The following is a 27,219-nucleotide window of genomic DNA, read 5'->3' as shown; positions in this document are numbered from 1 at the left end:
ACACAGACAAGGAGCTACTGGACAGGGCCCAGCAGAGGCCACAAAGATGACTTGGGGTCTGGAGCATCTCTCTCATGAGGAGAGACTGCAGGAGCTGGGCCTGTTCAGTCTGGAGAGGAGACGACTGAAAGGGGACCTCATTAATGCACAGAAATATCTCAAAGGCAGGCATCAAGAGGATGGTGCCAAACTCTTTTCAGTGGTACCCACAGACAGAATGAGGAACAATGGCCATAAATTAAAACACAAGAAGTTCCACCTCAACATGAGGAAGAACTTCTTTACACTGAGGGCGGCAGAGCACTGGAACAGGCTACTCAGGAAAGTCGTGGAGTCTCCCTGTCTGGAGACATTCCAAACCCATCTGCATGTGTTCCTGTGTAACCTGCTCTACGTGACCCTGCCTTGGCAGGGGGTTGGGACTGGATGATCTTCAGAGGTCTCTTCCAAAACTAACTGTCTGAGATTCAGTAAGATACCGCTGGCTGCTACCTTAGCACTTTATTAAAATTTACATCATTTTAAGAATGCAATGCTACATACTGAACCCTCCACTATCACTCCCGAACTACTCCACCATCAGAGTATTTTGCTCAACTTGAAGAGTTAATAACTCACAAGGAAACTGTTGCTAGGTTCAAGTGAGAAGTAATTTTCTAACTTTCCATTATGGGTGAAAAACATCTGAACCACCCCCCCTGGCAGGACAGATAGACTATCACCCATTTCAGAGGTTTGACAAATTCCAGAATAACTGAACAGCAGTCCTCATGACCTACTTGCAAGGGACCATTCCCTGAAAGATGGGCAGAATATAGACACACCTGATTTCAGCTGTTAGCAATGCAATATCCAAGACACCCAAGATCTTATGTTTGACTTTACTAACACATTCATCCAACAACCTCATTTCTCCTCAGCCTGAGTGCTGTAAAAGCCCTTCTCTCATTCTGCCACACAAGATCTCCACTGTGCCTAGGGCACCGCGCTAAGTGCCAGAGCTTGGTAATGACACCCCTGAATTGTTATGAGCAGTACACATGCTCCAAAAGATACAAAACAAGAAAACAACTCCCCCCTCCCCCCATAACTATGGGTTGACTACCCAGGGCACTCTCAGGTGAAACACTCAGCAGCCTTGCAGTTCTCTTTGTCTTTTCATAGCAGTAATCCCTGACATCCCACCTGCAACTGTAAACAAAACAAAAAGGCAACTCTTTTTACACCTGAAGTTTCAGAAGTCCAACTGTACAGTGTTTTCACAAATATGAGAAATCTCAAATTTGACAGTAAGTAACAAGTAGCCATCTACAGGCAGCAAAAGTTAATGACAATTACCAGCATCATCAGTTTTATGTCTCAAATCTATGGCAAACCATTTGCTTCCTGACAATGCTCCAATAAACCTCTGGCACAAGAAATGCTGCAACAGACAAGCTGTTTCTTCAAGTAGGTTTCCTTTAATCTTTCATATACAAGTACCAACAATCTCATCCAATTCTAAGCAAACAAATTATCATGTAAGAGACTTCTAAAAGCTCCTCTTTTTATTTTCTGTGAAGAAAAAAAAAATCACCTTTAAGAACATCTGCTTTCATACAGAAAGAACTGGAGTTTAAAAATAAGCAAGTCCAGATCTATATTCATTCCAGCTTTGAAAATAATTTGTTCTAATATGATCTGCTTCTTCACAGTAATTGTATGCATTCAACACCAGGTTTTGACACACCAGATACCCAGCACACTGTGCAACCTACTACCTGCTGTCTGAAAAGAAACTTAACCTCAAAAAAAAAAAAAGGAAACCATGTCAGGCTATGTCAACATGCAACATCAACATCACTTTTCCCAAAATACCACCCTATCCAGTCCCTTTATTAGATCAGTTTTTAGAGTCTGTTTCACGCATCAAGTATTCCACTGGCATTCAAGTTTGTTTATATTGAATTTCTTTCAATCCATTGCCTCACTGAGTTAAACCCTTACCTTCCTCCTCAGCACAATCTGTCACACAGGGGTAACACTGTCTCACAACCAGGAAATCTCACATAATGAATGATTCAAACTTATCGGAAGTGTTAATGGGCACGAGGCGCAAAATAGTAACTTTTCTTTAGCTCATAACACTTCATTTTTGTACAGATTGCCAAAGTGCTTTTGATTCTGTTTTCTATTCTTTGCATCTGCTCAGCTCAACTGGTACACAGGACTCAAAATTTTGGCACACAATGAAGTTATTTAAACACTGACAGTTATAAACAGCCTAAAACAGATGGCCAGTTCTCCTCTGAGCTTAAGACTTCAGAGAAAGTCATGAAAGCTTGGATGTGCTCACTGGACCTGTTTTTCCTGAAGCTGTAAGTCTAGTAGCCATACTCTGAAAAACTATCCTAACACAGGTTCAACCTGTCTCCTACCTTTTCATCACCACCTTCTACTACAGAAATAGATACCAGACATTCACTGGTTTTTGTACTTAAAAAAAAACCTGCTTCAATCAAAACCTGTTAAAGCACAGGAGTTCCCATCTGCGTCACAAAACCTAAGCCAGCCATCTCCAGGAGGGCAGAGCACCATCCCATATAATGGTTAATTGAGAAGACAAAAGCTGTAACTGCAAACATTCTTCACCCAGCTGTATGTACTGAGCAGAATGTCATATGGTCTGGAATATCCCTTTGGTCAGTTTGGGTCAACTGTCCTGGTGGTGTCTCCCCCCAGGCTCCCAGGCACCTCCAACCTCCTCACCAGAGTGGCAGTATGAACAGAAAAGGCCTTGGCTCTGGGTAAGCCCTGCTCAGCAATAACCAAAACATCTCATCCTGGTATTATCAACCCTACATTCAGCACAAATCCAAAACACAGCCCCATACCAGCCACTCTGAAGAAAATTAACTCTACCCCAGACAAACTCAGCACATTATCACACAGTAACAGCCCAGAATCGATGGTATTTTCTTTTCTTCCCAGAGATACAAAGATACTTCTTAACCACCGTGTCTTTGGTATGCTGTACCATTTTCTTTCACTCACTTCTCAACAGCTAGACTTGTCAAAACAGAGTGGGATGCCATCCAGGGGGACCTGGACAAGCTCAGAAGAACGGAATCTCATAAGGCTTAACAAGACCAAGGTATAAGGTACAAGAACAAGTACAAGGTGCTGCACCTGGGTCACAGCAAGCCCAGGTATCAACACATGCTGGGGATGAACAGATGGAGAGCAGCCCTGTGAGAAGGCCTTGGGAGTGCTGGTGGGTGAGAGGCTGGGCATGACCCAGCCATGAGCACCCACCCACAGCCCAGAGAGCCAAACGTGTCCTGGGCTGCATCCAAAGCAGCGTGGGCAGCAAGGGAGGAAGGGAATTCTGCCCCTCTGCTCTGCCATGGTGAGACCCCCACCTGGAACACTGCAGCCAACTCTGGGGTCCCAGAAGGAAGGAAGGACATGGACCTGCCGGCGTGAGTCCAGAGGAGGGCCACATAGTTTGTCAGAGAGATGAAGGACCTCTCCTACAAAGACAGACCAAGAGAACTGGGACTGCTCAGTCCGGAAGAGAAGGCTTCCGGGTGACCTAAGTGCAGCTTTCCAGTACCTAGAGGGAGCCTATCAGAAAGATGGAGAGGGACTTTTGACAAGGGCAAATAGTGACAAGACAAGGTGAAATGGCTTAAAACTGAAAGGAGTATGTTTAGAATAGGTATTAGGAAGAAAATAGTTACTGTGTGAGGGTGGTGAGGCACTGGAACAGGTTGCCCAGAGTTGTGAATGCCCCATCCCTGGAAGTGTTCAAGGCCAGGCTAGATGAAGCTCTTAGCAGCCTGGTATAGTGGAAAGTGTCTCTGCCCATAGCAGGGGGCTTAGACCAACATGATCTTTAAGGTACCTCCCAACTAAAACCATTCTATGATTTTAGCAGGGGTGACTTTGACAAGTACTATAAAACCTTCTGGCTGAGCTCAAAGCCTTGTGGAAGTTTATTTCTAGTCTCATCAGTAGTATTTTTATCCTTTATTTAGAATTCATTTAATTTAAGATGATAAAATGCTTGAGTTTGTCAAAAATAGAGGAGTGATACTAGAGCACTGGCTCAGAAAAGATACCTAGCTATTTCTGTAGCAAGAAAATTACTTGTGCCTTTAGTATTATCTGTAATTTTTACTGGTACATCCGTTCACAGACAGAAAGCCAAAACGTAGCATCCTCAATGTCAAACACAAGTAAAAAGAGCAAACGCTACAAGCAGAAAAGATAAACGCTAGCATGCAGACAAAATTTTCAAGGAATATTAAAAATCAAGGTTTCTTCCATCAAGCTCTTAACTAAAACAAAAACTTATGAAAGGAAACAGCCATCTTTCTAAATAAGAATCATCTAGTATAATTTCAGGCTCCAATACAATTCAAACAGTCTTGCATGTAGGTTAGAACTCTGAGGATTATGTTAGCAGTAAAGCCTGAACACAGTGGAAATGAACTCCTCTAACAAGCTTATGCAGATAGAAGACCTCTTACCCCCAAAACATTTTCAGTCAAAGGCTGCAAAAATGATGAGGAGACAGCTGTGGCTAAAGTGTACCCTGAGATTAGCAATAACTTCTATTTTATCAAAGACAAGCCTAGTACAAATTCACTCAGCCATCAATTGTCTTCAGTCTTCACCATTTTATTAGAGGATGCTGCCGATGACAAATAACACACTTTACTCCTCCTCTGAAACACACCACTTATTTTTTTCCTCTATCTAAAAAACTGTTTAGGTAGTGCAAGGTTTTCCTACTAAAGATTTGAGATTAAAATCAAACTCTAGACATAATTGATGGTTATTTGCTTTATGACAAGGTGAAAAAGAACTTCATGTAGACCTCCTACAGGACACTTTTTTAGGCAAGTCCTTGAAACAAGAACTTAGATAGTACTGCACATTCAAAGCTTTTCCAAAATCAGATCTCTAGTAAGTATTGCATCCTTGTCACACAACTCAGAATATGGAAAGTAAAACACTAATTTAAAAAAGAATACCTAACCATGCACTCTATACCACATTAAGTCTCCAACTATAGCCTAACATCCCTCAGAAGAAACAAAAAAGGGTAAACACTCATGGTGTAACACAATTTTAAACTACTGCCCAAGCTGCATCTTTAAACACAAGTATATTAACTGCTCTTAGATAAGATGAAAAGCATGTTAACTTTTCAGTATATCACAGAAATTTATTTCATAGCTCTTTACTCATAGCTCTTTCTGTTAAGAGTGTGAAAAACAGACCTAAAACCAGCCAGTCACATAAACTCTTTAAAAATCAAGCACCTGTATCTTAACACAGAGTGAGGAAAAATCATTCTGTACTTTTTTTTTAAACTGCTAGCAAGCTGGCCGATTACACAATCTGTACTTTAAACCTCCTGAAGTTAATAAAACTTATCAGCATTGCTAGAGACTTATGTCAGCTCAAGAAAGCTGTCTGGAAAAAGAAAGGCAGAAGAAAGACTACAAAAAATGTGGGCCTTCTGCTGAATGGGGCAGAGAATCTGGTGACAATAGACATGGGAGAAGCTGAGTTTATCTATCTTTAGCCTTGATCTTTACTGGTAAGACCAGTATAAACACCAGATGGAGGGGAGTAAAGAAGGTTGAGACACTCTTTTGAGAGGTATCCAGTGTCAGGATAACATATGTTTAAACATACGTGAACTTATTCCCACAGCGAACACTGACAAGCACAGAACAACACCCACAGAGAAAACAGACTCTCTGGGCAGAGCAGGAGACATCCAAAACCCAACTGGACATTGACTGGGGCAGCCTGCTCCAGGTTGACCCTGCTTTAAACTAAGGATTGAACTAGAGTATCTCCTGAGGTGCCTACCAATCTAAGTAATTTCAGTCATTAATATAACTTATGTATGTTCGACAGTTTTTAATATATTAAAAAAGCTAAAGTATGCAGTAGAGGGCTATTAACCACTAGCATCAACTCCAATCAATGAAAACAGCAATGAACACAAGAAGAATACATTGCATCTGTGTCCTTCTGTTTTCCTGCAACTAGAGATCTACTGAGAGGTTTCCATGTCATCCTATTATTCCACCAGTAATGACAAATAGTGTTCACTTATATTTCATTAACATTCAAGAGCATTTGCAGGTACTAGAATACATTATGGTACACCTACACATCAACTTTTACCTTCCACAATTTTGTCAACAGCAACACTGCTTAACAGGCAAGATAAGGCAATGAGCAAAAGCAGAAGAGAGCCTCAAGAAACACCCAAGACCTTATTTCTCAGACCAAGGTGCTTTTAGTATGTTTTTGGTTTAGTGATTTTTATTTTCAGTCAATCTTCCAACTAGCACCGAGATATAATCCACACGAATGTTGAGATAAGATGACATATCACCCATACATCCTGTGGATGGACTGAAACCTTTAAAATGACCCTCAGAGAAAGCACCAACAGTAAAACAAATGATATACTTGTGTTATACCATTAACCAGCATAAACGGAGAAAGAATTAATAAACACAGGACTCCAGAAAAATTACCTGGCAAAGCAGCATTCAACTTCTAAAAATCAGCTCAATACTGCTCTTTAGGAACTCATTATATTACAACTCTTTGCACAGTTTTCCACTTAACATGCAATTCCATTCTCCAGTTTATCAGAGAAAATACATTCTAGAACATGGACAAAAACAAGTGTTCTGTTAAATAAGCATCACACTTATGCTCAGGAGAATAGCCCATTTTTTCCTAAAAAGTCCCACTTTTCCCCCAAGCTTACAGATTTGCCACTGTTACCAGCATAAAGAGGTTAGAAAATGCAAGATCTGTGTCAAGACAACATTTCTTTCAAAAGAGTCCTGACAACACCACATTCATCTTCTTAGGAAGTCAACGCAAACAACGAATTACCAGACTTAGCAAAGAAGTTTGGAAAATAAAGCTTTAAGCTTCAGAATTTTGATAAAGATGAATCTCCTTGAATATCAAATTGGTATACCTCCCAAGTTCTGTTCTGACATTTCTACTGCAGTCTACATCCTCAAGGCTGTTTGTGACAGCTTCTTTATCAACCAGAGACAGACAAGATGTGACATGCCTTTACAGTGGCTTCAGAACTGAATTCTTCAACGCTGAGGAACAGCTGTATGCAAGCTATAAAAAGAAGGGCAAAAGCACACATGGGAATGAATTGAAGCAGAAGGAAATTGCCTCAAACAGCAACTGTTGCATGATCCATTGTGCAAGTTCATCATCACTGTTCTAGCTTTCTAGGATTTTTCCCCTGCACACATCAGATCTTGCCTATGTAATTCCTCATCAGAGTTTCTACCAACATCTCCTGAAAGCACTGTTTTACAGCTGTATTATACTGAAGTAATCCAACATCACCATGCCCATCTGCTTAATCCTTTCTTGCTTGGAGCACCTGTTAGACTAAGTAGACCCGTGTTCTTCTGTTACAAACACCTCTCCAGTGCTGCAGCTACCAAGCCCCTCTGACTTTATTTGCCCGTTTACTGTGGTTTTGCTTCAATCCACCACCCTCCATACTGATGGACGTCACAATGAGAAATTTTAAAACACTGCTGCAAAATGCTGAAGGACACAAATACTGGAAAACAGCCCAGTAATACCACTAGAGTCAGACATCTTCTAATTACTTCTAGCTTAATACCTACAACCTGACTTTCAGCAAATACCTACCCCAAAACACAGATATGTCTATTTAACAGACACATACCAAGAAGCAAATAATTCAAATTGAACAAATCAAACACTATGCTTAATTCTGCTGGTAATTCAGTGCACTCTTGTTTTTCACATAGAATATGGTTTTGCAATGTCACACACATTATTGCACAAGGAGGCATTAACAACAGAGTAGAAACAGTCCTGCAACAAACATAACCAGTGGCTCTGGCTTTCACAGCCCTACCAGCATCTTGGTGGCTTGGCAAATGTTGGAGGAGGAGAAAGAACACATAGCAGAACCAGCCACAGCTATTCACAAGAGGCCACCTCTGCTTCTGGGAGCTCCACACAGCAGAGCAGGTCCATGAGAGAACACCACCACAGCTGCATATTCACTTCTTGATTTATCTTGCATTAATTCAGCAGAAGATAGATATGAAAAATGAAGACAACTGGTATCTTAACATGAACAACAGTAGCTTATTGCTACTGAACTGAGGAGTATACAACTACAGGATCAATAGCTTTTTCATTGGTAGGAGGCCCCACAGCAAACTACCTGAAGTCCTCACGGGTCCCACTCCCATCTCCAAATTGGACAGTATGACATTTAAGTTCAACAACTTCAAAGAACACCTGCTACCTACTTCTCACAAATAAGAGTGGGCAATATGCAAAATCCCAGGGTCACCTACAACCCATGTTAACACAATTCATTTTGAACCCCAGTACGTGTGATGTGGAGAAAGAAGTGAAGGAAACACAGATCTGTGTGGTTTTGCGTCATTTCCAATGATGTTTTACTGTTACACAGCAGTAGTACTTCAAGTTTCAAGGGTAAATACTCTTAGCTTAACCAAGTTTCATAGTAAAATTTTTAAAAAAGGCAGGAAAAGATTGACTAGACAGCAGAAGGCTGGGCTCTGGCTACACCTATACAGTACAGTAAATCATAAGCTTTTCCTAATCAAAAAACAGCAAAGCAGTTCCAGGAAAGTATACTGCAGATAACTGTCATGAAGTGTGCTTTTAGAGAAAGAGCCACAGAGATTGCCAGCTGCTTGCCATCAAGAGCATTTAAAGTGCCACTCTCTTTAATACATTGATGGCGTTATCCCGGTTTGCTACAGAAGCGGACCTTGAGGAGAGGCTATTTTTAACTAAGCTGTAAAGCTATTACAACTCACTGGACTAAAAAGATGTTTAAAAATTCATATGGGCTTCTCTAGAAGAGGGTGATTGAGCATTCCTTTTATATAATTCCTTCTTGATGGTACTTGGAAAGGATGAGATTGAAGATCTCTCCTAAATATTAGAGAGAAGCCTCTATGGCAGAATAATCCCAACACTTAGTCACATAATACGCATTAACTAAGGACATGCAAGAGTTTCATGTGAGTACTGCACAACTAGAGATTTTATCCATCACTACAGTATCAGTCTCTATTCAGGCTTCTCAAGTTTCTTCTGTACTTGTTCATGACTGGATTCAGCAGCTTGGATAGACAGAGTAAGCTTCTTCATATCATCACTCCCACACTTTATCCTGCATAGCTGGATGTTTGCTAGCCCCACCACCATCTCTTTGGTCCACCTCACTCCAGCGCTTCAAAATTACTCTCAGGATTAAATCCTGAGCAATAAGCTTCTCCTGAGAAAAGTGGGAATCAGAAAGGCAGAGAAAACAAGACTATCCCACTAATTCTTTTAGGCCAAAACATTAACTGAAGTTAAACACAGAGTGGGTGAGATTGGAAAGGACCACAGTGAATCACCTCATCTAACTTCCCTGCTCTAGCTTCATCCTAGAGCACTGTTGAACAGGATTGCATCCTGACAGTTGCTCAGCGTATCTGTGAATGAGACTCCACAACTTCCCTGGGCAGCCTGTTCCAGTGGGCAGTCACCTGCACAGTAAAGAAGTTCTTATTCAGGTGGAACTTGCTGTGCATCAATGTCTGCCCATTGCCTCTTGTCCTTTTGCTTGGCACCACCACCTGGCTCCAATCTCTTGGCACCCTCCCTTCAGGTACTCATAGACATTGATGAGGTCCCCTCCCAGTTCTCTTCTTGAGGCTGAACAGGCCCAGCTCCCTCAGCCTTTCCTCATAAAAGAGATGCTCCAGTCCCTCAATCATCTTTTTCACCCTCCGTTGGACCAGCTCCAGGAGCTCCACATCTGTCTTGTGCTGAGGTGCCCAGAACTGGACACAGCACTCCAAATGCAGCATTACCAGGGCTGAGTAGAGGGGCAGGATCACCTTCCTCGACCTGCTGGCAAAGCTCTTCCTAAGGCACCCCAGGATGTCACTGGCCTTGGTCACCAAGGCACTGCTGGCTCATGGAGAGCTTGTTGTCCACCAGCACCCCCAGCTCCTCCACAGAGCTGCTTTCCAGCAGGTCACCCCCAGCCTGTGCTGGTGCCTGGGCTTGCTCCTCCCCAGGTGCAGGACCCTGCATCTGCCTTTGCTGAATTTCAGAAGGTTCCTCCCTGCCCGTCTCTCCAGCCTGTCAAGGTCCTTCTGAAGGGCTGCACGGCCCTCTGGGGCATCGGCCACTCCTCCCAGCTTTGTGTTGTCAGTGACATTGCTGAGGAAGCCTCTGTCCCTTCGTTCAAGTCATTGATGGATAAGTTAAACAAGACCAGGCACAGTACTAAACCTTGGGAGACACCACTAGGAACAGGCCTCCAACTGGACCCTGTCCCACTGATTACAATCCTCTGTGATAACACTACAATGGCTAGTTACCAGCAGTCCCACATGAGCGGTTTTAGATCCACTTAATTCCTCCGACTGAAGGAGAAAAATTTCTTGTTCGTCTTAACATACATTTTAAGATGTAGTGTGACTACAGAAGAGAACAACCATTATGGGTTTAATCTGCACAGACAGTCCCAACTACTACTTGGAAAAAATGGTCGTGAGGTAGAACACATGAGAATCCTGCCATTCAGGATTGACAACACCAAGCTGTATGGTGTAACTGACATTTAGGGATGGATAGAACACTGTTAACAGGCTGCCCGGAGAGGTGATAGATACCCCATTCCTGGAAACATTCGAAGTCAGATTAGATGGGACTCAGAGCAAACTGAAGATGCTCCTGCTCTTCGTAGGGGAGTTCGACTATGTAGCCTTTAAAGGTCCCTTCCAACCCAAATCATTTTATGACTCTTATTGTTCAGTGCCTTTAGAGGCCACTCACATGCCTTCACTCCAAGGACAGCAGGCAGGGAAGAACACATCAGTATCAAGGTGAAGCTGAAAAACAACCTCATGTGCAGTCACGTTTTCCAATCTTCCATAATGCTCCAGATAGTTACCTGGTTTTCATGACCACTACTATTTATCCCACAGAAGACACTGGCATAAGCTGCTTAAACACATATTCTATTCCTTCCTACCTAAGAGAATTGTCCACATCATATTTCAAGTTAAATAATTTTGAAGAAAAGTGAAGTAAACACAGAACAAGGGCAGCTAGCTGTTATTAAAATCCGTGAGCCAGAAGCAATATCTTAACTATCTGCAATCCCTCCTCCCCCTCTCTGCCATCACTTCTTTTCCTGGTCCGGAATTCCTCACGATATCTGTACCCTAATCCTCCTGAGATCACCCAGTATAATATAACACAGAAAAATGGACAGCAAGCAAAGTACTGTTGATACAAACAAGTTGTGATCAGTTGGTTGCACATTGTTAATTGACAAAGATGGAAGTCTTTCACACATTACCAGCCCATAACTGGACAAAGAAGTACGTGACAAAAGCATTATTGTCAAAAGTAGTCGTAGACAAAGGTATTACAGTTTTTAGTTGCTATACAGAAGTCCCCCTTGCATAAAAGTACATATATGTACCTAGTCCTTCTCCTCCCCTCTTTAAGTTATCATTTAAATATATAAATGCCACAGCTGCTTCCAGAAACCAGGAAGCTAGAAATGCAGCAGAAGTTACATGTGGATAAACAGGGATATTAAAGTCTAACACATCACAAAATAGATCAGATTGATACTGCTGCATGAGCAGGCTTACTTAGATCTTTACAGCCATTTTCCATCTCCTGACTCATTAGCCACATCTTCCCATTTTTCATCTCCTTTTAAGCCGCATTTCCTCTCCTACTCTACCAAAAGCTGTTCTAACAAGCAAAGACCCACACCAAGGCACCCTGATCCACAGGACATCATATAACCTGTGTCTGAAAAGCCTAAACGAGGTGAAAGCTCGGACATGTTCTCCCAGAAGCGTGCCCAAAACAGCCTTTGCCATCTGAACCAGTATTCTCAAAAAAAAAAAAAAAAGGCAGCAAACTTCACCTTTACTGATATACAAGCAGATACACCAAACTGATATACAAGCAGCAGCTCCAAACACCTACTTTACACAGACTGAGCCATTGTTGGCCAGTAGCTTGCTTGTTACAGCTCACCTCTTATACAGAGAGGCAATCACTAACACCATCACACTACTCATTCCAGTTGTTAAAGGATCGCCGTTTGGCCCAGAACTGCCCTTAAGGATTTTCAGAGAAGCCTTCTGACAGCCACTCCTCTCAAGTGGTTCATGCAAAGGTACATACTTTTAGCTCCCAGAGGGCTCTTAAGACTACTTAAAATCTAAATGCGTGTGCCTCTAGGCTGATCCCAACCAGGAAAACAAGTTCAGACAGATCACTGTTTATTCTTTTAATAAGCCAACTTACACGGAGGAAAAGACAACTAAATTACTTTCTCTCAAAAGAACAGTGTCATACAGCCCCTAAAAATTAAGTAAACATTTGGGTCTACTATCATTCATGAAAAAGTTTGTGGAAAAAGTGCTAACTGATGATATGCACTAAGAGTAAAGTAGACTCACAAGGGCAGCAGCCCATATACTACGTAACAATATTATTTGTCCAATTACTATCCCAAATACCTACAGACTGAAGGACTGGGAGAGTGTCAAAGCAGTATTACAACTGTTAAAACCATGCAAATGACTAAATTTCACCTTGAAACGCACTCTTAAGAACAGCCAGTAGTTTCATACTGTACTAGTGTTTCTGGTTCAACCACAGATGAGCTTGTTTCTTTTTTTTTTGTTAAGACTCAAACTCTGCCATGCCTCAGTTCTCTGTCCAGTAAATGCATTTTATTTTGCTGGCAAAAGTGGTAGACAAATGCGTCATTTGGGTCAGTAGGAATTTCAGGTCATTTCCAGTCTCACCCCCCACCCACAGCAAGATCAGCCATGTGGTGAGACTGCTCAGGGCTTTATACTGTATGGGCTGAAAAGCCTCCAAGGAGGGAGACAGAACCATCCCTGTCTGTGGACACCAGGCCTACTGCCCAGCAGTTCTTGTGGAAGGAAAAGCTTTCCCTCATCTCCCGTCTCTATGGCCCAGCTCAGCTCACTGCCCACCAGGGCTCAGGGCCTTCTGCCCCTAGTCCTGCTGGCATCACGGCCAAGTCCTGCTGAGTTTTAAAACAGCATTAAAAGTTACATGGAGTCAAGCATACCTTAAACAGACATCTCAGGAGGCTGATTAGCTTTACAAATTCATAAATTTGGGTAACAAGCACCACTCAAACTATTCATATTTCATTCAGATACTAAAGATATCTTCATTGCTGTGGTACATCCACAAAACTTTTTGTTTTTCACAAAACTGAGCCTCTTACTTCCATTTATTAATCCTGTTGTACAATTTCCATATTTTTCTAAGGAGGACTAACTAACTCTTCAGTCCATACACATCATACATACATTTACCACCCACATTCAAGTGTTCAAAGCTGCTCAGGCAGTATCATGCTGTTCCTGAGTGTTCCATTTCATATCCTTTTGGGCAGGTCAATGTGAAATCCTGCATACATGTACTGCATTTGACAGCAGTTTACTCACAGTTATCCTAATTTGGACTAAGCATATGAATAACCACATATCTACAGCTCTTCTTAATAGCCTGACAGTCCAATTTTTTGAGATGTATAGAGATAAAAAAAACACAGCCATCTCAGTCAAGCAAGTCATGAAAAGATACATAAATCAAATTTCAAAAGGGCAAGTCAGCCCAATTTATAAAACAGGAGGACAGGTACAATCAGATAGTGATTAATTTCAGTATTATCAAATTCAGTATTCGAATAATTCAGCAAGTAGTACCAGCAGCCACAAAAATTAGGTCCCTGATCTTGGACACTCTCTCAGTACACATAAAGATTACTCAAGATTGATATGCAGAACTGTAAGCTAAATCTGATACTACACAGTTAATTTAAGTAAAAAAAAAAAAAAAAGAAAAAAAGAAACTGCTCCAACAAAAACTACCAATTCATTTTCTGTTCTCATGCATTGCTTCAAGCAGGAAACCAAAGATAGGCAATTTGACTTAGTATTTCTTCAGGAACACTGACATTTCTCATTTCAGAACACCTAAAAACGTTTCAAAACAAGTAATCCTTACTCCACTTGGTTACACAACACACAGTATTTGTAAAGATCAAAAACTCTGTACCCACAAAAGAAAAACAGGTTGTATTTTTGCTACAGCAAACGTCTGCAGTATGTACTCCTTTTGTAACAGCTCTTCTACACTTCTAATGCTACCAAACTTGCACAAAAAATCCTTCTGGATTCACAGATTGGTCTGGCTTGGAATCAATCTTCAAATCGCCTAGTTCCAACACCTGTGCCATCAGCAGGGATATCTTCCACTAGATTAGACTGCTCAAAGCTTTGAATGGGTCATCTGTGTTATACCACTCAATGTGGAAAGGAACAGTCACCATCTCAGTTGCACATGAAACCTTCCACCCAAAAAAAGAAAACCTACAGCCCAGTTGTAATATCAGCAGAGAAGAGATTCTTGATCACCAGAGGTATGTCCACAAAAAAATCACTGGTGTCCACCACAACAGCTAGTTTTATATCGTTCAGCTGCACTGGTTCAGAGGAATTTCACTACAAGAACCACACTTCTTATAAAAATAGCCTTTAGCAAAAGACAAGCATGACTCCATTTAATTTTCTTTCAGTTTGCTCAACTGTTACAGAAAAAATTCAGCTACTCAGTTGGTTAATGAGGCTGTAATTCTCATCTTGCCTACCAACATCTCAACCATGGATGTAATCCAAGGCAAGTGCTATTGCTATGCCAAGTTTCACAGTTTAGCTATCTGAATGCAAAAGCAGCTTCTACAGTCTTCTTCACTTTATGCAGTTCACTTTGTCAGCAGTTTTCCAGTTCCCTTCAGAATGGGTTCTCTGGCCAGATTAGCCATAGCAATTTTAGGTCAGGATCTCAATTTGGGGTTGTAGCTCAAGGTACAAGCACAAAAATTAAAAAGTCAAACTCATTAATACACTAATTTCTTCTCTACTGTATGCATGCAGTACATGCATAGTCTGTTACAAGCAGCATATGGTGTTTTAGAGTTATGACTTTAGTTGTCCCTCTTTTGGAAGCAGAAAGCAGCTTCTAATGCTTATTTGGGTAGAAATGAACCACGCCAGGATGTCTGATGGGATTCCTACACATGTTACTAGAGGTAAAAATAATACACTTAATTACAATTACAGCAGGTACTAGAATTTTAAGATTTAAATTTAAAATATTTAAAAGCCCTTCTTAAATCAACTGTGCTGTGCAACCAGTAAATGTTCACCTCTAGTTATGCTTGCTGGATTAAGACTGGAGATGAACAGCAGATACAGAAAATTTAAATAAACCCCAAGACCTTGCTCTGCCTTTAAACTGGGTTGATGCACATGAAATTTAATGCTAATGGATAAATAAACACAGAGGTCACAGAATTAATTTTCCAGTATTCCAAGAGAACAAACAAAATGGATGGCACTGAAACAAAGACTCCACTACAAAAACAAAATGGGAACAAACAAGGTGTGTAGGCAACCATTCCTGCAATATAATGCCCATTTCAGTGCAATGACTATGTATGCATATGCTCAAAGCAACTTCAGAAATCCAAATACCCCATTAACAATCTTTTCCTCTGACAAGACAGATGGCCACAATACCTACTCTCTCCTGCATCCATCTTCCTTGTCAGAAACACTCCCTACCAGACCAGAGATCTAAGGGACCACCTTCTCCTCCTCCTCACCGCCTTGCACGCACTTCTCACAGGGTCACCTGAAGCAATGCTGCAGGGAGCCTTACCAACTTCTGTAGGCAAACAAGTACATTTGCGCCCCACTGGTTCCATGAGGTATCAGAAACTATCTCGCCATTCAGAGCACCTTTCTGCAAAGATGGTGCTCAAGTCTAGAAACAGCTGTTCCTGCAGCATGTAAGGGATAAGACCATAACTTCAAGAATGCATCCAGAAAGTAAGTTAATCACAAGTAAGATTTGAAGAAATTCTCCACTTTGGTACTGAAACCAAGAATCACATGCCACAAACAGTTACAAAACTAGAAGTGGCGAGCTTACAAGGCCAAGTCTGAATAGCAGGCAGACAAACCCTTGCCCTTTTTCTGGTGTTTAGATATTTAATCAATAATTATTGATACCCACCACACCAAGTCTAAAGCAGCGAACAATTTCTTGAAGGCACTTTATAGCTACATTATTAATAATAGACACTACCATGACATTCTTAGCCAATTTTATTTACATTAAGGTATTTTAACAGTAAGCTTTCCACAACACTACACAGAAACAACCTCTTGCATGCCAAGGCTGACTTTCCAAATCCCAATATATGGAGAAACAGATCTAAGCTCGGGACTCAAAAGCACATTTTTCCCTAAGAGACTCAGGCGCCATGAATGTTTCTGCTAGGAATGTACCTACTACCCATTTAGAAAGCAAGACACAAAGCCAGCCCAAGCAGCCCATTTCAAATGTTTACGCCCCATGACATGTAGGTACTAGTCTGAATATCTGCAAAACCCACTGAAATCTCTACATCATCATACCAATTCAGCCTGGTGGAAATGGCACAGAGTATCCAAACTATCTTCTGACCTACCTCCTCCTCTACCTCCCTCCAGGTAATATTGCATAAATTTTCATCAGTACCAATAATAAACAACAGACAACTGAAAAAAGGAAAACACTGGAAAGATTACTCCAGCCACCCCTTCTAGCACTTAGTTCTACTTCTGAAAAAGTATGTAATAACAGCATGTAGTAACATGGAAAATACAATCAGCAGGCACACTACTGGTAGAGAAGCTTAACTTATATTATTACCCTTCGCTTTTCATGGCTGAACCTCCTCTCTCTACCCTTGCAAAACAAAGTGACTAAGGCATTTGCCTATAAATACTTATTTGAATTTCCAAGAAAAATTCTGTTCATCCATTCTGCAAAACAAATCCTACTAACTTCCTTTCTGACATCGAGACTTAAAGCACAGAAGAACATCAGTATTCCAGCAATCAGGCAATGGCAGTTTCATGCCATAAGAATACATAAAGCTTATTCAGCTAAATCTGAGTAAGGACTTAGCTAAACAAACTCATCCTGAGGAGTCTGACAGCAAACGCAGCTAGCACAGACCTACAAAAAGGCTGCTCAACACATCACAGTGAATATTCCAGGACACTCTGAGTATTCTTTCCTACCTCTGTGTAGACTGTCTTACAATGTATTTGAATGCTAAAGTGTTCCTTCTTTTGCCAGTACTTAGGTAGTAAGTATTCACAAGACTGCATACGCACATTTTACAGTATGTTACAGCAATTCAGTTACTTTCCAGTGTATAATGCTTTCCTTCTACCTCTACTCCATGCTCAGCTGAAGAAGTAACTAAAGTGTCTTAAGTCCATAACACGATCATAAGTGTTCTACCACCTCAGTATTTTTCTAGCTTCTGCATCATTTGGGCAGCTACAGTGGGTTTACTGGATATACCCGGTTTTTTGCTAAATGGAGCAAATCAAACTAGTCATTCTTGCAACATTTTACAGCCTCATCTAGTCTAAGAATCTCTGCAATTTCTGATCAGCAGCTGGACTATTTGAGCCAACAGCAATATCGCAACTGCGTGAGGGAATGAAGAATTGGTATCACCAGTGTTTTTCGTGAAGTCCAAGACTGCCTAAGATTATTCTCATTCTGATCCTCGTAGGGAACACTCGCTGCCAGCACATTTAAACACCAAACTCTCATCCCAACTTTGATCAAGAAACCACAGCTTTTTTCAAACCCTTGTTAAGTCTGGGCTTAGGGCTTACTATGACTACCAAAACAAATTAAAACCCCTATTGCTTAAGTACAGGAGTACCATGAGGAACAGTGGCTCAGACAGAATAGAAAACAGTGTGACACTAGTTTAATCTCCGTATGGAAAACTTCACCTTGTTGCCAATTCACAATTTTCACATGTATGAAAGTAAGATCTTCCCATTACAGTTTTCCACATTATGTAATCACTGCTCTTAAAACTTCACATATTTTGCCAGCCAAGTCAGGTTTAGACTGCGAGCTACTTCAAAAACTTAACATGGCATTTTAAAATAAGTTTCTGAGAAAGCATACTGAAGATTTCTGCCATGAGCTGTTTCTCTTTTGCTTGTTTTAAAGCAGAAAACCTGCACTCCACATAAAAACACTGACTACTAAAGCCAAGTGTTTCAATGAGCTCATCTTTCCAGGATGTACTTACTGCAGAGCTGTACACCAGAAAGTCTATGTGAAACACATGCTCTTCCAAATACAGTAAAGACCAACAACTAGCACTTAGGTCTCTTATCACAGATTCTGTCAAATTTAGCACTGCACTTAGTTGTTCTGTAAGTATTAGATGCAAGGAGACCCTACCAATAAACAGCAATTCTTACTGAGCAAAAGCAGCTTGCTCAGTATTGGCAGTTTCTCTGAGTTTCAGTGGGAATCAATCAAGAAGCCTACTTGCATTATTCAGCCACCAGAGACTCAGGGTAACTTTCAGAATTTCAACACGGATTAGGCAACAAAACATCTTGATCTCACCCACCAGCTGTGGTAACTAAAACTTACAAATTGTCTTATGCCAGCTTCTCCAGAACTAATCCTTCTGAGTACATCAAATTAGGTAGATTTTACACAGGCAAAAATCAAAAAAACACACAGCAGCCGCCTTCAGAAATGGAACTACAGATGCCAAAACCCAAAACACCATCAGCTATCCTGCTGCATAATGCTGTGATTTTTCAATTGATTTGGGGACTGTCAGAAAAAGAAATGTCTGTGCACTAAGGCAACATTCTCTCACACTTTTCGAATGTTAGCAACAGCTGGGAACACTCACTGCCCTCTGCAGATACTAGCATCTACTTCAGCAGAAGTGAAGATGGCATTAAAGAAATATTGAAACGTATATTCATCACAAATTGAGTTTACCCATTAGCTCACTATTGGCTTTACTGCAATGAAGAACATCACTGGCCACAAATAAAATCAAAAGCCATCATGTCTTACAACTAAGTTTTATCTATAAAAGCAGCATTTCTGCATCACTGTTACTAGAAAGGAGCTTGTGCTTGCATCCTTGCACTATTTTTAACTGCAAAGTCTACGTCTGCAGAGGCATTGACTTATTTTAAGAAGCACACAGGAAAGCTGAACTATTCCTTGGGCTTTTAGAACACTAGATCATATGTCATCTATTTCCTACCTAGTCTCCAAATAAAGGAAGCTTAGCTTTATCTCTCAAAAATTCTAGCTTAGTATTACAAGACTTTAATAGAATTCAGCCTGGGCCTTCACTGTAGTTTAAATATTGTCATCTAGAAACCTGGGACATACTCTGCAAGCTTTTTTGTATTGTCTTTTTTTTTTTTTTTTTACCTAGATCACCTAGCTCAATCATGCCAGTTCACAATTTTTGAAAAGGCAGTAAGTACATTTTTCCCTCCCATTTAAAAACCAGCATTTAAAAGGAATCCAGGAAAAATAATAAAAATCAATGTTCACATTAATATGGTAAAGTCATAATAAATTTACTTGCAAAATATTATATTAGCATGATTAACCTAGAAACAGGAAGAGATTTATGCAAATACACTTAAGACATATCCATCACAAAGACTAAAGCAATTAAAAATCTCCACTGCATATGGAAAAGATCAACCACTCAACCAAAACAAAACCACATAAAATGAAGACATCTATTGTTGAAGCAGAAATATCCATGCGGGTACATTCAGAAGACATCTAAAAGGGGCATTAAAGATGTGCTTGGTCAGATTTTAATATATCTGATAAAATTCCTTAGCAGTTTCAAGGTCATTAGTATGTATCCATAGTTATAAATCCTCAATAATGTATCAAGGCAAAAACTTCAAATATCAAAGTTTCTCCCCAATTAAGTACTATTCTGTTTTACATAGAGTATGTAGAATTGCCAGTTTTGTATTTGCAAACAAAATTATTTATGCATAATCGCTATAAACGAAGCTATAAAGCTATCACCTTATACAACATTTCTGAAGGGTCAGAGAAAAGACATGAAAAAAAACTGAATGTAATTTCAGGATTCGGAATTCATGAAACTGAAAAAGGAAAACTGACACTCTAACTAATGCCGTGGTGTTTCCTCAACCAAATGTCCCCACTCACTGGAACACCTTCTGGCCTCCCTCCATTTAATTTAAAATTGGCCATCAAAGCAAAGACGAAGTCAAATGGCATGGAGTTTTTCAGCACAAAAAATCAGGAACGTATTAATTTTCCAGAAAATACACACATCCTGAAATACTCAATTCATCAGGTGTTACCACTTTATCCGGTATCACTTGTAAGAACACAAGACATTGAAGTCCTATGTAGCTACTAAACCTTATCAACCAAGGCTGTCTTCAAAACTTCAAAAATATGGCAACACCTTTTAGTCTTAGAGACTTCAGTTAAATAAACTACAATCAAAGACTGTTTAATAAATACAAATTTTCTTGTGTGTTTTGGGTGGTTTCTGGATTTTTTTTTTTAAATAACCATCAGTTTTCCAATTCTAACAAGTTACACCTGTATTTAAACGGACATGAATGGGGGTTACCGAGCTGCCTGGCTGCTTCAAGAGTTGCCACCATCAGCACTACTCAGCTGAAGCAAAATCAACTCACTCTCTAAGCACTCAAGGCAAGAAGGGTATTTTTTTTCCTGTGCAGGGCAATCTGAAAAGGCAGGCAATACACCGAACCTCGGTAATGCTCCGTGAAAAAAGCAGTGATGACGGGGCGATGATCCCTCAGCCTGACCCAGGTCGGACACTTGGCTCCTCAGCGCGACGTAACCCCCGAAATAAAATAAAAGCATTTGAGCCACGCACCCTTCCACCCCCATACCCCACCCCTCCGCTCCCCTCCCCGGCCGGCAGAGCCCACTCGCACCGCCTGCCCCGAGGCGTGGGGGAGCGGAAGGCCGGGACCAGACAGGACCGGGGGTTCCAGCGGGGCCGCCGCGTCTTCTCCATCGCAGGGAGCGCTGTCGCCGGCCACGCAGCCCCGCCGGCCCCACCCGCGGGCGCGGCTCGCCTCCCTCCGCGCCCCGCAGCCACACAGGTGCGGTGGGCAGCCCTGCGGCCTCCCCGCTGCCAGCCACAGCCCCCGCGCGTTCCCGCCGCGCCCGCCTGCTGCCCCCACGGCTCCGCCGGGCCGGAGGGTGCGCTCAGAAGGCGACATAAGCGCTCCGGTTAGAGCAAAGTGAGAGGCGAACATGAGGGAAAGGAAGGTGCAGCTTGCGGGGAGAATGGGAGCGACGCTCGAGTGGTAGGGCCACGCTAGAGAAATAGGTGGGGTGAAAGTCATTCAGAGGGATGCTGCTGACTCGACAAAGGGTTTATTGAACAGTGTTGTGTTCGGAGGACAGGTGTTTAACCGTCCAATTAGTACCACACTAAAAACGGGGGAGCGGGGCAAAGGAAACAGTCAGAAAAGCTGAAAGGTTAAAGCAAAAACCATGTAGTATCAGAGGGAAGGGGATGAAGCAACCGTTCGCAGAAAAAAAAAAACACTATCAGCGACTGTCAAGAAGCCCCTCTTGATCTAACACCACCATTATCTTGGAGTTTGGAACCCAGACCGCAACAAGCCGGTACAAGCAGAACGCCACCGGTCACCTACAGCAGCAGGGCATGGGGAAGGCCTCCGCACACTCCCTGATCTACCCCTTTCTCGGGGGGTTCCGTGGCCATACGCCAGCGGCCCTTAGCCCAGCCTGCCCCTCGCCCAAGCCGCCCTCCCTCCCCGCCCTGCTCCCCGCGCGGGCTACACTCCCGCTTCGGGTCTCCTCCACTCCTGCTCCGGGGCGAATCCGGCGTCCCGGCGCGCCTCTGCCAAGACCACATGGCTCCCAATAAGCTCCGGCTCCATTCTCAGCCCCTCGACCCGCCCTTCTTTCAGCAGCCTAGGACCGGAGGTCCATCTGCTCGCTGTCCTACAGGAGCGGCGAGCTTCGCGAGCATGGTTATCGCTGATGGCGCCCGACGCTGGGAGCGGGTGCCGGAAAGGTGTCCGCTGCCCGAGGGAGCGGCGCAGCGCCCGGCAGCCACCTCACCTTATGGCTTTGGTGCTCCCGCCACCCCACCGTCCCGCAGTCGCCCTGCCGCTAACAGAAGGCAGTGGGTCGGTGACGGGCAGATAAAGGCCCCCACAGCCCGCCCCCGTAGCCACCGCCTGAGTGACGCTGCCGGCGGCCACTCAAGAAGCCCCGCGCCCGCGGGGCCGCGCCCCCGGGGCAATGCGGGCACTTGGCGGAGCCAAGGCCGGGCGCGCCCCACTCCGCGACTACCGCCGAGCACCTTCGGCCAGCAGGGAGAGCGACACAGCGGGGTCTGCTGAGCAGGATGGGGCGGGAGTTTGCCTTCCCCGTCCCCGGTGGGGTCACAGGAAGGACACCAACAGTGTCGAGTGGGTCGAGTCGACCCACAGAGACGAGTGCTTGCTCGTCTCCCTAAGGTTCCCCGACTGGGCGTCCTGCCGTGTAAAATATCAAGCCCCGGAGGCTCCACGCTGCCTCGTCTCCGGAAACAGCCCGGCGGGGCGGAGGAGCCCCAAAGCCGCCCGCCCGAAGGGGCGCAGCGGAAGCGAGCGCTCCGCGATCTGCGACGCGCATTAGCCGCTCCGACAGCGCCGTCCCGTTTCCCAGCGGCATCCGACAGCGAGGGGACCCCTCTTCACCCCCCGCAAGTTTCGGCTGCTGCACTCCGATACTGCGCTCCTTCGGGCGCCTCGTTGCGCGCGGGTAGCGCCCCAGAGAGTGCCCAAAGCGGTGTCACTGGGGGGAGGGGGTCCCGTCCCCTCGGGAGCGCATGGTTTGGTGTGTCCCCCACCCTCTCAGCGCTCCAATGACTAGTCAAAATACACCCTCTCACCGCCGGTCCTTGGAAACGACTTGAGGTTCAACTACTCATTTGCTTCGCTCATACAGATCTCACATTAGTTATTTTCGTACATGAAATAGTGGGTACGGTGTAACGTGCTAGCAGCAGCATAAATTAAACAACAATGGCAGTGCTCGCGGCCGGTCTTTGCCGGTAGCACACGCTGCAGCGCCAGCGCTTACCATCGCCGCCTCCTCCTACTGCCCAGACCCTCCCACCGCCGCGGGGACGGAGGGCGAGAGGACGGGAGACGCGCCCCAGGACGGGACGCCCCATCCGTCCCTTTGCCCGGAGCCCCGCCGGGATCCCTGCCGCAGCTGCCGGACGCAAACTTTGCCCGCGCACACCGGTGACTGCTGTCCGCGTCCCCCGCCGCCCTGGTAGGACCACGGACAGAGATCGGGGCCGCCCCGCCCACGCTGCCCATGCACCGCCGCGCAGTGCCCCGACGCCCCGAACAAAGGGATGCGTCCCCTCCCGCGGCGGGTTATTCATCCCCACGAAAAGACACGGGTCCGCCCCCCCTCCCCCCCCGCCCCGCTCTACGGTAATAGACTTCTCTCCGGGAAAGCTCAGCGGCTCTCCTCACCGCGCTGCCCGCCCTCCGCACCCGCTGACAATACGGCCGACCGCGTCTTTGTGCGCCGTGGCACGCAGCCGCCTCCCAGCCCCGCAGGAAGCCACAAAACGCCGTGCGGCTAATGCAGTTAGGCGCGGAGAGCCTAATCCCGGCTAATCTGGAAATGCGGTTTTATCTCTTCAAAGTGATACCGTCTCCCTTCACCCGTGCGGTGCGTGTCCGCCCCCTCGGATACTACCCGCAAGGAGACGTATCCGGAGCTGGACGGGCGCGGTCACGCTGGGAACTTTGCAGCCGGGCCAGCCCAGGTAAGAATGCGCCCGCCGTCCTGCGTGGGCGCGGTGCGGTCCCCCAGTTTCAGCGGCTGCCCTCCCCACGCTGCAAACACTTCCAGCAACTCAGCTCCGCCGGCACGCTGCCATACCCACGAACTGCCTCACTTAGTGCCGTCGGCACGAACCGTGTCAATACGGAGCAAACACAGGTGATCAGCGTAATTCTACAAGGCATGCACCTCTGGAATGGGTCGCGTGGACCCTATCGCACGCGTACAATAATGGAAAGAATCAAGCCATAACTTACCTTCCTCTCCTCGGCTTACAAAAAAAAAAAAAAAAAAAAAAAAAGTAACGGTGCAGTTCTCCCGATAAGGAGTAAGAGGCAGACGGATAGTTCGATCAAGACAACAGACAAGAGCTAAATTGCTGACAGTTCTAAAAGGAAACAAATAAAAAACAAACCAAAACAAACCCAAAAAATTCCTTTCCCTCCCCCACCCCCACCAGTCCGACACTATAGGGGAAAAATGAAAAATAAAAAAAAAATGGAAAATTAAAAAATGAAAACGGGAGAACTCAAAAGGGAAAGAGTGACAGGACGATCCTCCTTTCACAACCCAGTGGAACAAAAAGAGGGGAGGGAGAAATGAAGGAACAAAGAAAAGAGGGATGGAAGGGCGATTTTAAAGACGCTCTCTCTCTCCCTCTCCCTTCCTCCCTGCTGGTCACTTCCTAGCGGCTCGCCACCCGAGCCAACTGCAGCATCGCGGTGTGTGCGGGGGGGGGAGGGGTGGGGAGGGGGAAGGACGCCGTGCGGTGCGGTGCCGCGCGGTGCCTCGCAGGGAGGCGGACCGCTCCGCAGATTTATAGCAGCCCCGCCGCCCGGCTCCTGCCCGCCGCCGCGCCGGGGTGCGTGCGCCTGCGGGGGCGCGGCGGGGGGGCGTGTGTCCGTCCAGGGGCGGCCGCGTCCCGTCCCGCGTCCGTCCGTCCGCGCCCGCCCCCCCCCTGCGCAGCAGCCGCCCCACGCCTACCCCGGCGCCACGCGCGGTAACGTCCCCGCACCCCGGCGCAACGCACGCTGCTGGCGGCGCCGCGCGCCCACATTGGCCCGGCCGCCGCCCACTCGCCCCGCCCCCGGCGAGGCGGCGGCCGCCCATTGGCCGCGCGGGCCGCCACTCCGGCAGGGCCCATGGCGGCGCGCTTCAGCGTGCGTTGCGCCGTGTGGGGCCGCCTCCGCGCGCGCGGGCGGGCCCGGGGGCGGGCGGCCCCGGCGCGGCCCCGGCGCGGCCCCGGCGCGGCCCCGGCGCGGCAATGCGGCCGCTGAGCGCCGCTCCCAGCGCGTCCCGCGAGGTGCCGGGCGGGCGGGCGGTGCTCCGGTGGCGCGGGCAGCTGCGCGGGGGCGCGGCCGCTGCTGCCTGCTCGGTCAGCCACGTGGGAGCGGGGCGGTGCATCACGGCACGCCCGGGGCGGCCGGCTCACGGTGCCACCATTCCGTCGCCAGAAGTGCTGCCGAGAAAGCAGCCTTTTTTTTTTTTTTCTTTTTGTATTACCGTCTGTTCCGTTTTGTTTGGGTTTTTTGGTTTTCCTCTTCTACTTCTTTTTTTTTTTTTTTTCCCCTTTTTATTTTACACCCCCGCTCCTCCCAGTTCTGGCCGCACCTGCGCCAAGTTTGTTATTACCGGGCACGGACTGCTCTTGCTATTTGCCCTTCTCGGAGTGGATATATTAATGAGTGGTACTTCTAACAAACATTCTGAGATGGAGGGATAGGAAGGGAAGGAAGGAAAGAAGGAGTGAGTTTTTATTCATGATGCAGTCAATTCCTGTCTTTCAGAGGAAAGAAATGTTTGGAAAAAAGAAGTGGTGTACGGAAGAAACAATTCTGCATGGTATTCCGAAGCACGCCTTTTACTATGTATACTGTTTGACCTTCACTGCACTTGATCGCTTCTTTTCAGAACCAGAAGTGCTTCCTAGATGTGACTTTTCTTCTGTCTTTTCTCACACAAGTGTGTGTCATGTATTTCCAAAAGCAAAGCACTTACACCCTGCAGAAAGCAAATGCTTATTTAGAATATTCTGGCATTTGCGAGTAGCAAGGCACAAAAATAGAGGCATGTGATTTCGAATAGAGACATAGTGTTTCAATGAGAGTGTCCCTGCGTGTTTATAAATGATTAATACAATGAATCGTGTATCATCTGTTACGTATGATCTCCCTATCCTACCACTGCGACAACAACTGAGAGTTATACAAGAACTGATTTTACATCTTACATAATTAGTTCTATGCTTAATGGATCTGATGTTTTTCTAGAACACACAATCTGATCATTAACAATGTATCAATGTTTTAAATCAGCAGCACTCCGAAAAGGTGAATAACTCCCTGGTGGAACAAGTACCAAACTACTGGCTTTAAGGACTGAGTAAAGAACGAGGGTGGGGGTGGCTACTTTCTCAAAGCTGTTTATACAGAAGTCCTACATGAAGTCATGTCTATTCACACAGTTTGTGGATGCATGTGTAAATTGTGCTCTAAGCAGTGTAAGTATTCAAAAAGGTCTACACTGTATTTCAGCTTATGTCTGAGGCTCACACTTGTTTAATTATGGCAAAATTTACCCTTTGATACAGAAAAAACTGCTTCTGAAAGTCTCCTAATGATACCAAAATCAATCTGCTCAAGTTCTTTATGCTATGGGAACATTTATCACCAAGTCTTATATATATCTATATATATATCTCTGAAAAAAAGTAATAAAAATATTATTTGTTCTACCAAGTAGAAAGCATCTATAAAAACTGTGCACTATGTTGCTGTCTTCAGAATTACTAGATTTAGTTGCTCATTACTTTCTTGCTTCATGTGTTTAAGCAAAAAAGTGTTCCTTAGAAGAACATCATCAATGTATGAAAAGAGAAAAAGGAATAAAACAAAAAAAAGTTATTTAGATGATTTGTTAAGGAGTTTGATGCATTCACTCAACATCCTCAAATATGTCAGGCCCTTACCCTCCCCCCCCCCCCCCAATTTTAAAACAGTGTAAATACATAGCTGTTTTTATAAGTAAAGGAATTCTGTTTAAAGTGGATGCCAAAATGTATGCTGTTAGAAACCAGAAGCGTGTCTTTCTGAACTTTCAGGAAATTAAAGGACTCTGCTCTCAGCAGCTTCCCAGGTCTGATATTCAGGACTCCTGATTCCATCTCCCCCCCCCCACCTCCCCACCTAAAAGGAACAATCTTCCAGCTATAATTAGTGACCAGCTTTTAGAGACAAAATCTAAACTTTATGCATTGCTTTCGAGGCTTAATATCTCTACCAATAATGTACT

General features: G+C 44.6%; 1 protein-coding gene across 6 annotated transcripts in view; it reads right to left on the bottom strand.

The window, feature by feature from the left end:
* Positions 1-24,975, bottom strand: part of LOC138103673 (ELAV-like protein 2) — a 94,790-nt gene extending 69,815 nt beyond the window's left edge. For 4 of the 6 annotated variants that reach the window (XM_069002135.1, XM_069002136.1, XM_069002138.1 and 1 more), the window contains exon 1: positions 22,198-22,236. The gene's annotated coding sequence lies outside the window, so the exon portion shown is untranslated. Of the gene's footprint in view, positions 1-22,197; positions 22,240-24,912 lie in introns of those variants that run through there. The other 2 variants (XM_069002141.1, XM_069002140.1) reach the window with 2 other exon arrangements.
* Between the last annotated feature and the right edge of the window lie 2,244 nt (positions 24,976-27,219).

Source organism: Aphelocoma coerulescens (genome assembly GCF_041296385.1).
Source record: "Aphelocoma coerulescens isolate FSJ_1873_10779 chromosome Z unlocalized genomic scaffold, UR_Acoe_1.0 ChrZ, whole genome shotgun sequence".
Taxonomy (NCBI): Eukaryota; Metazoa; Chordata; class Aves; order Passeriformes; family Corvidae; genus Aphelocoma; species Aphelocoma coerulescens.
Note: the sequence above shows the minus strand (reverse complement) of the source record. Positions and strands in the feature narration are given on the sequence as shown.